Below are 11666 nucleotides of genomic sequence, written 5' to 3' on the forward strand. Positions count from 1 at the left end.
ATGTAATTCTGCACGTCTGGGATTATTAGCAAACGACAGTATTATTTACTATACGAGGACTGCCATTACTGACAGTCTAGCACGCTCTGCCCTGTCGAGCACTTGTCCTACTCGCTCGACTCGAGAGCCTCTCTAGATGTTATGAGTAGAGGAAATACCATAGTGAATATATATGTATACAGTATCTTACCATAGCAAACGAATATACCTACGAGAACACTGTAGAGTCAGTCTGCGCATACCTGCTTGACAAGGTACTTGTCTTTTTTTCCACGATAACGCTTACTAGTAACTAAAGTTACTCTCGAACCAGAGTTATTCTCCTGCCTTTTTCTTATCCCGGATCGTCCTGACAGAGTAGAGCTGCCCGGGAATACCTAGCTCACCAGGCTACGTATCTCCACATTGGTGACCCCAACGTAATCTGGAGCATGGCAACCATCATTTTAGTCGCAAGAGATCGAAGACGAGAGTTTCACCTGGAAGTGTGAGAGAGACGGCGCATATTTACCAAGGCTCGCGCTGGTCATCATTAGCGTAGGCCTTTCTCGTATCTAACTTCATGGTCATCATCAAGGTTTCCTTTAATATTTAGCTCCAGGTTGGGCCGCGCCAGACGACATTGGCTGTGCACGTGTTGAAGCGAGCTTCTGCCTGTAGTGAGCAGCCATGCTGCGCTGCCATAGAAACATCACTCCGTGTGACCGTTGGCATCGCCAGATTCTCAGAAGCGGGAAAACGACGTTTCATTCGACAAGGGCGTTTTGTTCAATCTCGTGGGTGGTTTCTGCTCTTCCGCCTCAGTACTATTAACGTCGTCACCAAGTTAAGTGAATACAGTGATCGTGCGTTATTAAGAAAGAAAACGTCAATACCACGTAAAAACGGTTTCTCCACAGCATCGCAGTGCGATTTGAGTGCTTATACATACCTTAAATTCTTGCCTTACATATGCATGTTAAATAGTTTTAATAGATATAAGGCATGACAAAGTTTTAAGGGGAGAAACATAGGTATTTAATTTTTTCTTGCATAAATTTTTTTATGTTTACTAAGAGGTAAAACCGTTGTTACCATGAGGCAAGTAACCGTTGCTGCGTTTTTATTTTCACCGAACGCACTTGAGAAAATTTTGCTTGTTTTGAGTAGCGATGTAAGATTTATTTTCATTTATAAGTTCATTAGTGTTTTTAGTGTTTCCTTCTTACTCGTGCACACTCGGCCTTAGAGACAGGATGATTGTTTTTGCAAAATCTAGAGCGTTGTTTGCCTTTCCACAAGTGCGAGCAAGCAGCGTTTTATTCTACGTAAACTTCGTGGTAAAAATGAGTGATGCACAGCGTATAGCGGATCTCGAAGCTCAGCTCGTGACCTCGCAGCAACGCGTGCAGCAGCTGCAGAACACGCGAAACGATCACAATGACAATTCAAACATCGGGGCTCAACCTGTTAATGCTTTTCACCGCCAACCGAAAATCGAAAATTTTTGTACTGTTTCCGTGGATCAGCTTCCCCCCCACTTATCATGCAACTTTGAGCGTGTCCCGGGCCTGAATAAACTTGCCACAATGTTAGACGCTTACGTTGAATCAATGGTTTTGAGCTTTATCTCTATCACCACGATCTCTTCTTAACAAATTTCACTTTAAAGTTTATAGAACGATATCGCTCACCTGACAGTTGAAATTTGTAAGATCAGTGTTGCAAATCCTCGCACAAGTTGCAATCATTCCAGAGATTGTGGTTAATCTCCAGGAAAGCCCACGGAGGAAGGCGATGGTCTTTGCCGCATTCATCGTCAATTTGGCATTTAAGCTAAGTGTTGCTACAAGCCATGCTCTTTGGAAAGACCCGAAAGACTGAATTAACCTTGCTATGTTAAGGCAATTGGCGAGGAGCATGAATCACAACGCCTCCATGGATATGATCACTCGTCAGGCCATGTTTTTCTCATAGATTCGGGATTCAAGGTTTTGCTCTTTCCAAAAAATTCCAATTTCGTTTATGCCTTTACGCACCTTCAGCTTGTCTTAGCAAACGGTTCGTTGATTGAGACTTTTAGTCAACTTGAATTAAGTCCTGATCTGCATCTTAGAAATCCAATTGAATGGAGTTTATGTGCTGCAGAGGTACCTTATCCTATAACAGGAGCCAATATACTGGATAGGTTCAGCCTCTCGTTGGAATTTAGAAGTCATGGACTTTCTGACCCAGTGACTGGCACGTATGTCCAAGGTTTTGTGAAGAACGCAGTGTTTTCTTCGTTCATGTTGTTAGGTCTTCTGAAATCAGCCGTATCCTTGTTGAGTTTCCAGAGGTTATAGACGAGAAACCTGCAATAACCTATTGGTGCTCGTGATGTGTTCCACCACATCCTCACCTCCTCGTGCAGAGCGCCTTCGTTGACTGAACCCCGAGAAATATAAAGCAGTCAAAGAGAAGTTCAAGAAACTAGTTTTGGAAGGCTACTACCGTCACTCTAGCAGCCCCTTGGCTAGGTCTCTTCATCTAACAAAAAAAAAGATGGTTTGCGGCTCATCTGCGGGGATTATCGTTTGCTCAACAGTGTCACAATCCCTGATAAATACCCACTATCGCACCTTCACGATTTTGACATTGCGCCTTATGGGTAAACCATTTTTTAAAACTTGATCTATATAAGGCTTACCGCACTGAAAAAAAACGGCCAGTATAGCTTGGCTGCACAGTTTTTGTAGCCTGTCGGTCGAAGCAGCTACTTTCAGGCTAGGTTAGCCTGGGAGCCAAGCAGAATCTGCTTGGCAGCCAAGGCCAACGTACCGAAGTACACAGTGCTAAGTTAGTGATCGGTCACATTTGCCGAAGTACACAGTGCTAAGTTAGTGATCGGTCACATTTACCTTGGCTGCCAAGCAGATTCGCTTGGCTCCCAGGTAAACCTAGCCTAAATGTAGCTGCTTGGATCAACAGGCTACAGTAGTCGTGCAGCCAAGCTATACTGGCCATTTTTTTTTCAGTACCCCAGATTCCAGTGAAGCCTGCAGACGTCCCCAAGACTGCTGTGGTTACCCCTTTCAGACTGTTCGATTATTAAGTTATGCTATTTGGTTTAAAAAGCGCATGTCAGACATTTTAAAGGTACGTTAATCGCACACTGATGGGATTTGATTTTGTTTCTGTGTATGTTGAGGACATTCTGATCTTCTTTTCTAGTCCAGGGAAACATCTTTACCATCTGCGTGCGGTTGTCGACCGGTTGCATTGACGTAAATGCCAACTCTTGAAAACAGAGCTCAATTTTTTTGGTTATTCTATCAGCAAAGCAGGCTCTCGTGCCACACAATAGACAGTCCAGGCTCTATAGCAAGCTTTCCCAAGCCCAAGACTGTAGCAGATTTTTGTCGTTTTTTAGGGCTTGTGAATACTTACCGTCAAAGCGTACCTCACGCAGCTATTACACAAGCTCCATTAAGTGTTTTCTCTCGTGCAGCTCCCGTAAGAATGATAAGCGTGAGATCGCCTGGACATTGGAGTCAGAGGTGGCTTTAAAAAGACAAAAGCTTATTTGGCTTAAGCCACTCTCCTTTCTCACCCTTCTTCAGAGGATGTGATTCGATTGGTTGCTGACGCATTAGACTCTGGGATGAGCGTATAATCACGAACTTACCACTATCTTCGAGGCCGATCACAAACCTTTAATTTCCACTTGCTATCAAAAGGCCGAAAAAGCGTTACCTCGTCAGTGTCGCTAACTCTCCTTCATATCGCAATTTTTCACTCGTATCGAAAATGTAGCTGGTATTTCTAGTTAAGTCACTGACGCTTTATCGCGAGTTGATCTTATTTGCCTTCCCGAACATTTTAATATCTTGGAGCTGGCCAATGTGCAAAAAGCGAATGCCCAGCTCCAAGAGCTTCTATAGGAACCAGAAAAGCATTTTTTTGATTTTTGAAGCATCAAATGGGCCCAAAAACACTACCACGTGTTCTGAGATGTCACTGGCAACGTTTTTCGTCCACATATTCCTGTTCCTGTCCGTAGAGCTGTGTTCGATCTCTTTTACAACCCATCTCACCCAAGCGCCAAAGTTATCGATGCCACCATGAAGCAGGGGTATGTTTGGCCTCGAATGCACAATGACATCAGCACCTGGTGCAAAAATTGCTTGGACTGCCAAGCGTCCGAGGTCACTCGTCAGGTTAAGAACAATCCCAGCCATTTCGTTACACCAGATGATCGGTGTAAACATGTCTACATAGACATTGTTGGCTTACTGCCCAATAGTGAGGGCCATGACTATGTGCTGACCATTATCGATAGGTTTTCGCGTTCACCTGAAGCTATTCCACTAAAGGATATAATGGTCACAACAGTTTTTCAAGCATTCTTTGATCACTGGATCTCCAGATATAATGTTCCCGAGTATCTGACAACTGATCAGGGATTGCATTTTGAGTCACAAGTCTTTTAAGCTCAGGTCAGGTCAGGTCAAGTTTCAGGCTCTTTTGAAACTCTTGGGGTCAGCTTACTATTTAGCCACCAACAGTTTTGTCAAGCGTTGGCATACGGTATTTAAGGCAATGATCACGTGTCATTGCAACAGCCTGAATTAGTCTCACAAGTTATCAACTGTTCTTCCGAATTTGAGAACCCATGTTCGTTTATATACAGGGGCCTCTGCAGACAAATTTTTTTATGGCTTGGTCCTACACATTCCAGGTAAATTTTGTCTTGAGAATAAGTTCATACCAGATCCCAATTTTTTCTTAGAAGAGTACCGTGAGCACATGCTGAACGTCAAACCCGTCCCTGTGATCCATCGCCATAAGCCACGTGCTTTCTTTTTCAAAGATATAAGAACGTGCTTGCACGCATTCTTAAAGACACCACCTCCAATCAAAAAATCGTTAGAAAAACCATTTTCCGGGCCCTATAGAATTCTTGAGTACGTTTTAAACTTTGATTATAATATTGAAGTCAACGGCTTGCCTCGCATCGTGTCGACAGAATTACTTAAACCCACACATTTACTACCTGAAGATTTGGAGCCTCCTTGTCTACCCGGAACAGTGCTATTTTCTAGCACGGTCTCATGACCTATTTCAATCCAAAAGATATATCCTGGTCCAAGGTAGATACAACGAATTAATGAAAGTGCAAACCAAAATATAATTGTTCCATAAGTAAAAGTATTTTTCCTTCTTTTGCCTTCTCTTTTCTCCCCTTAATATCAAGAAACTTTTGTTGTAATGTAATATTTATAGATAACCTCTTTTGCACATGCTAAAATTATTAAAGAAACGATAATTTTCTAACTTGAAAATTATTTAATGAAAACACAATATACATTTAAGTACAAAGAGTTAAGGTAGGGTTAAAACTCACAATCAAAAGACTGACGTAGGTGCTGTTGTGGCACAGCAGTTCTGATGCTGCTCTCAGGTGTTCGACTATTCGCTCTTGCCCGCTGTCTTTGCATTGTCATTAAGTGTGTGCATTGTTATTCTGCTGCTAGTGCCCTCAATGCTGCTCTTGGGTATCATCGACGTTGCTCTTACATATAGATCTTGTGCTGCCATTAAGTATGTGCATGGTGATTGTACACAGCAGCTGGTACTTTCAACGTTGCTCTTGCGTATAACCTTCTACTGCCATTAAGTATGTGCATGGTGGTTGTACACAGCAGCTGGTACTTTCAACGTTGCTCTTACGTATAACCTTCTACTGCCATTAAGTATGTGCGTGGTATTTGTACTACAGCTGGTGCCGTCGATGCCACTCACAGGTATCGTCGACGTCGGTCTTGCGTGTTGACCTCGTGCTACTATTAAGGAGGTTCGCCAGTGGATTTTTTTACAATAGTAGCAACTCGATACATGTACATACAATACATACATTGAGGTCTTGCGCTCTTGTTGTGCTCATGCGCAAGAAACGTAATGTATAAAGTGATAAATAACTCTATACAGTTAAAAAGACGGCAAAATCAGCAAATATAATATTTTTTTATTAAATATCTCATGAAAATCCATGCTAAGACCCGATTTTTTTAGTGCGAGGAGGTAGCTTGTGATCTTAGCTATAAATCAGTCATTTTTATGTTACTATCATGAGCATTTTTGTGGTTATATTTATCTAGTTTGGTAAAAATCCATTACCATTCGTATGTCAACTGGCTTGTAAGTACAATTTTCATAGAGCTTTTACACTAAATTTTCCAAGCTAAGCGGGTCTCAAATTGTTAGTGTAGGGACATTGAGACTTTTATAACATTCTCTCAAAATTTTATCGATTTCGTAAGACATTCTGATTTACTGACAAACCACATTAATTGTGTGCATTGTTTTACTGCTGCTAGTATCGTAGATGCTTCTCTCGATTACATCGACGTCACTCTAACGTATTGACTTCGTGCTACCGTTAAGTGTGTGCATTGTTGTACTCCTGCTAGTGCCATTGATACCGCTCTTGAGTGTTATCGACGTCACTCTAACGTATAAATTTCGTGCTACCATTAAGTGTGTGCATAGTTGCTGTACTACTACTGGTATCTTCGGTGCGACTCTCGGATGTTCTTCGTGCTGCTCTTTATTGCTGTTCTACTTGAACACGTCATCAGCCTGTTACATTAAGAACGGGCACTATCCGCTGGTACGCATGCTTGTATTTATTTTTTTAGTTATAAATTTAAAAACGTGAGGCATACGTTTATTTTTCTCTTTCTCTCTCTATCTGCTCATCATGAGCATCATGATTCATCATGACTTAGTAACGAAGTGGTGCTTTCTCTGCTGCAACCAATGATGCTGCTCTCTGCTCTCGTAGATGACATGGTTCTATCTCCGAGATCGTTGATGATGATGTGGCACTATCTGCTCTCGATGACGACGTGGTTCTCTCTCTATTGACCATGATAGTGACGTAGTGCTCTCAATGACAATGCTGCTCTTTGCTTTTGATGATGATGCTGCTATCTGCTCTCAATTATAGCTTGGTGCTGTCTTTGTTGTCTGCAATCATGACATAGTGCTCTTTCTGCTCTCAATGATAACTTGGCACTCTCCATGTTGCTAACGATAATGAAATATTTTACACCACCAGGTCTCGTCAGTTAGCGTCTTATACTTTTACCATTTTGCTGCATATATTTCAAAAAATATTAGTTAGGAATTATTTATTATTAGCTTATAACATTACTTTTTTTGCTGCTTATATAATCAACAGTACCAGAATGTCCACCATCCAAAAATTTTTGGATACAAGATGAAGAACAAGTAATCCAGATGTAATGAAATATAATGATACAGCCATGACGCCATTTAAGGATTATGAGAAATTTTCAGATAAAATGGATAATCTTGGATAAGTGGTGTGTATCAGATCAAGCAGGTACGGTAAAAAATTTTTTGTTATTCAAAATTTTTTTATAATTTGTTTTGTTGTATTATTCTAAATATTCACCTTCAAGTTCTTCAAGTTCTTCTTTATGTTCCAGATCTTTAAATTCTTCTCCATCACATGTCTTTTCTATTTCATCATTAGAAAAGAATACAAGAGGTTGGTATTGTATACATTTTTGTTAATTATAAACTGATGAACATCGAGGTTTTTATACTAAACTTTATATCAAATATGGGACGTTCTTTGACAAACCAAACAGATTGGGACAAAAATTGACAGACACGTTTTTGATTTAACTGAAACTTTTCTTACGGGTTCTAGATCAAAAAAAAAAAAAAAAAAAAAAACGTGTGAGAGGATTTTTTTTTATTTTCGATATTTTTAAGAATAAACAAGATTGAAAATTGGTGAATTTAATGATTTATTAATAATAGCCTATTTTTCGAAAATTCATAACTCCGGTTCTATTTAAGCTAGAAAATTTGTTTTTTTTATTTTGAAGATAAAAAGACATGCCTTAAGAAAAAAGTAATTACAAAACAAATTGTGAAAAAATTGAAATTGTTACTAACAATTTAAATGTTTAAATCAGTTTTTAACGGTGGCGCCACCCATGAATCAACTTTTTACTATTCTTATCGTTTTCTGCAATAAATTTTCTATCGAAAATGCTTTTAAAAACGATAAAGAAGTTATTTTTACTGTTAAAAAAAAATTAATATATTTAGCGTGGTACATCCCATCGACACGTGGGTTACATTTTACGGCTTACATTCTTGTTTTACACTGTTTATCTCCTAAATACAAGTAATTGTCAAGTTTTTTGAATTAAAAAACATCTTATTAGCCAAGAAGATGGAAAAAAATGAAAAAAATACATAAATAAAAAAAAAATAATAAATAACGACAAGATATTTTGAATCAAATCGTATAAAGTTTTAATGTAAAATATTAAGTTGAGCAATGAAAATATTATCTTATATTTCTTAAAGATTTTGAATTTCCCACGCGTTTGGTAAGTACTGCTGGTAGCTTTGGCAGCACTGACAGAGACTCAATTTTAAGGAGTAGGGACAGTAGAAGGGAGAAGTAGTAGACTATTATTATGTGCATCAGCTATGCAGTGACCGTTTGTCGCTTACGCATTGAGTGCTCCACGTGCTTCTTAATAGCTTCTTATCTTACTTAATTGTTTGTATTTAAGAGACAAACGGTGTAAAACAAGAATGTAAGCCGTAAAATGTAACCCATGTGTCGATGTGACGTACTGCGCTACATTAATTCATTTTTTTCTCACAGTAATAGTAATTTCTTTATCGTTTTTAAAAGCGTTTTCGTTAGAAAATTTGACGCAGAATACGATAAAAATAGCAAAAATTTGATTCATGGGTGGCACCACTGTTAAAAACTGATTTAAACATTTAAATTGTTAGTAACAACTTGAATTTTTTGACAATTTGTTTTGTAAGTACTTTTTTCTTAAAGCATGTCTTTTTATCTTTAAAATAAAAAAAATAAATTTTTTAGCTTAAATAGAACCAAAGTTATGAATTTTCGAAAAATAGGCTGTTATCAATAGATCATTTAATTTATGAATTTTCAATCTTGTTTATTTTTAAAAATATAAAAAATAAAGAAAAATCCTCTGAATTGTTTTTTTTTTCTTTTTTTTTTTTTTTTTAAATAGAACCCGTAAAAATATAAAAATAGATTCAGTTGAATCTAAAATGTGTCAGTCAGTTTTTGTCCAAATCTGTTGGGCATGTAAAAGAACGTCCCATAATACCTCTATTGCAGCTCATCATTTATCACTATCAACATCTTTTCACAGCAATTACACATCTCAGTGATAAATCCAACTGCTCCTTTCTTACAAGAAATTTTCAGTTCCACAACATTACAGGAAGGTAATGAGGGTACTGAAACAGTTTTTTTTGGTAGAAGGATAGTGCTGTGGGATAGAAAAACCGCAGGTGTAAAATGGGCCTAGGAACAACAGCCTACTCTACCCAAACCAGTTCCTACATCAGTGAAACATAAAAAGAGTAAAATGTAAAATAAATAAGTTGTCTTATCCTATGTATTATTTTTTTTTAATTTTGTAATTTTAATAAAGGAGGTTAAAGAGAAACAATCTAAGGGAAAGATAAATAATTAGTTGTTCTTAATGATTAAGGGCGTTAGTCAGAGCCCTTACAACTTCTTTTACTTAAAATAAATACATTAAAAAATTTCCTCATTTACTACTCACTACAATAATCAAGAAAAAAAGATAATGTTGAATAGAAATGATAGATAGCTAAAAAAAGCTAATATCAGAGTAGAAGTAATAGATGGTATAATGAAATAATATTATAGAGAACTAAGTGTATATGAATTCATTGTAAAATTTTTCGAAAGAAAGAGAAGTAGAAAGTCCTCCATTCAACGCCCTCACTTGTGACAAACAACCTGATATTATTTTCTTCCCATAACTTCTCTTTCTTTTATAAATTATTAATTTATTAAGAATAAATCATAATATCATTCATCAAAATTAGTGGTATCTTCTCCTCCTGCTTGAGAAAATGGTAGTTATCGGTTCACAAGCCAGTTTTTCAGTGTGTATACATTTCTTTTCGCATACACTAAATTTTTCTTTAGTAAATGATTTGAACGGAAATTTTTTTTGTTATCATTCAAGCTCTTTATTGAAGGACATTTTATCTTATACATAAAATAGATTCCTCTAAAATATAAAATGTTATGTAAAATTTAGTTAAAAGCATGAAAAATGTGTTATGCTTACGAATCATACAAAAATTTTTTAAGCTATTTCTTCTTCTCCAACCTTTTTACAAATATTTTTATAGCATTTTTCATAGAGTCTTGTAGGGTTAATACTACTTTATTATACGATACAGAACTGGATGCCTGTAAAATCCCATGATAATGTGACAGCTTTGGCCACTTGCAAGGTGCTTAAAATTGGTAAACTATAGGTGTAGCACCTTTTCGAAGTGTCATAGTTGCTGCCTCCTTGGAGATGAAGATATTGGAACACCTCTCAAAGCTCTGCAGGTCAACAACTTTGTCCAACTGGAGGTGTGATTAAACAGAAGAGCAATCATTATTTGCTTGGTATTTGTTGGGAGCACATCAACGAACACTTTTTAAAAATTATTTCAACTGAATCAAGGATCAAATATACCATAGCAGACTCACAAAACTTCAAACTGACAGTAAAAATGTTGCTGCAGTCATTGGATTATGCTGGTATGGATGTAGATGATTCAGACTTACGTAGATGGCTGCGATTATCTTTAATGGCGATTGCCACACTAGAAGGGTTGTTCACTACGTTAAAATTAACCAGAGCAAAAAGACAATCTTGTATAGCACTAACAGCTTATTTAGTAAGCATTAAGAATAAGCTTACAAGATTTTTTGTCAAAACTGGAGAAGAGTTGAGAGCACAATCGGATGTATTAGTAATACCTAGAAATACTGTGCAGTGAAATAATGTTGTGTTGGCCTTTGATAAACGTATAAAATCAGATATTATTACGAATTTTGCACACCTAGACATTTAATTATTTTTAGATGATGCAAAATTTTTATTTGAAGGAAATATTACGGCAGCTCTGCAGGAATACAGTGCATTAAAGGTGAACGCTAAGCTCTCAAGTCAATATGTGCTACATAAAAATTACTCTGAGAGTAGTGATGTTAAATACTGTAATACTGAGAATGCTCTAATAAATAAATCAACAAATCTTAGTGAGTGGTTTGATTAATATGTGAGTAAGCCATTAAAACAACCGATCAAAGAGTTTAAACGAAGAAATTCTTGCTAACCACGACAAGAGATTTTACATTTAATGATAAATATCAATTAGCTCAATCCGATGAAAGGTACCTTGAATAATCGCATGTTATTCAGAACAAGAGAGGTTGTGTTAATGTCAAGAACATCAATAATAAGTGTTTTATGAGGGTAGCATTGTCTGCTATTCATCTAGCAGTAATATACAGAGAACGTATCAATCAGTATACGCAGTATCAAAATAAACTAAACTTTAGTGGTATAAGGTTTCCAGGATCAGTGAAATATATTGTAAAATTTAAAAAACTAAATCCTATATCCGTGAACCTATATATCCTCCAAAAAGTTGTAAATGATTACAAGGTTGCTCCATGCCAAATAACTTCGGTGAAAAAAGAAATACATGCCAATTTATTACTCGCTTGGAATTACTATTATGATGAAAATGAGGATGAAATAGAAGAACATTATGAAGCTGCA

This window comes from Copidosoma floridanum, unplaced genomic scaffold (assembly GCF_036245765.1).
Source record: "Copidosoma floridanum isolate Cflo_tuat_1 unplaced genomic scaffold, Cflo_Japanese_pri ptg000008l, whole genome shotgun sequence".
NCBI lineage: Eukaryota > Metazoa > Arthropoda > Insecta > Hymenoptera > Encyrtidae > Copidosoma > Copidosoma floridanum.